The sequence below is a fragment of the Tenrec ecaudatus genome, unplaced genomic scaffold, assembly GCF_050624435.1.
Source record: "Tenrec ecaudatus isolate mTenEca1 unplaced genomic scaffold, mTenEca1.hap1 Scaffold_214, whole genome shotgun sequence".
Taxonomy (NCBI): domain Eukaryota; kingdom Metazoa; phylum Chordata; class Mammalia; order Afrosoricida; family Tenrecidae; genus Tenrec; species Tenrec ecaudatus.
This window is the reverse complement of record NW_027458382.1, coordinates 177,782-179,060: the sequence shown is the minus strand read 5'-3', so window position 1 is coordinate 179,060 and position 1,279 is coordinate 177,782.

Below are 1,279 nucleotides of genomic sequence, written 5' to 3'. Positions count from 1 at the left end.
AATATTGCTCCCTGGGATCCTAGTCATGCACAGGTTTATTCCAACAACACACATAGAAACATCAGTTGATTCCAATAACACACATGGAAACATCAGGTCATCTCTGCCATCAGTTGATGGCTGCGTATAAGTTCGCTCCATAATACACTTGTCTTAGAGTGAGCCCCAGTGGGGTAGTGGCTACATGTTGGGTTTTGATCTGCAAGGTCAACAGTTCAAAATCACCAACCAATCTGCAGGAGAAAGACAGGGCTGTCTATTCCTGTAAAGTTAGTATCAGAATCTCAAAGGGCAGGCAGTTCTACCCTGTCCTATAGGTTTGCTATGAATTGGCATCAATGGCAGTGAGGGTTATTTTGTTGTTGTTGTTTTTTGTTTTGTTTTAATCTTGTTAGGTTGTCTGACCCCACAAAAAGCTTCTAATCAAAATTGTGGCTTCTGAAGGGATCTGCTGGGCCAGTGAAATTCGAAACAGAGAGGGCAGCTCAGAAGGTGATGGTGACTGTTTTGGTTTAGGTATCTGAAAGGGATCATCTGCATAGATTTTCTCAAGGGACACAGTACAATCAAAGAACGTGTCCAAGCAAGTGATCCATGTCCCAAGTGATGCCAAAACGACCCTGTTTGACATGGTATGTCGTGTGACTAGAAGTGTATATGAGCAGAGAATACCTCAGAGAATAATTACCGAAGTCTTTAGAGCAGGGGTCAGGGATACACTGCGGGTCTCTCGGTCCATGCATGAGGCTCTGAAGTAAAAAGGAAACCTTTTCAAGGACAGTTATTATTCAGATAATGGTGATTGAATTTGTAAATATATATATATTTTTATCTCTCTCAAATAATTTTTCAATTGTTGTGAGGGAAAAAGTTGGCTCTTCTATCTCAAAAGTTTGCCTCCCCGGATGTAGACCAAGAAGGAGGCTATGTCTAGAAACAGTCGCTTCACATTTTGATATTTTTGTTTAATAATGTGTCCGTGGTTTAGAGCAATAATGTGTCACATTTTGATATTTTTGTTTAATAATGTGTCCGTGGTTTAGAGCAACAATATGTCCGTGGTTTTAGAGCAATTCTTTCTGACTTACCTGCACATACGTTTACAGAATAAGTTATGAAGCAGCTGCTTGGGGACAGGGTGGGCACAGGGAAGCTGGGAAGGGTGAGGACCAGGAACAATCACTAGATAATAAATTATTTAATACATCTGCATCGGGACTGTGGCTCCAGAGCTACAACTCCGGTGCTGTGCAGCACATTTCTTCCAGTTTGAAACAAA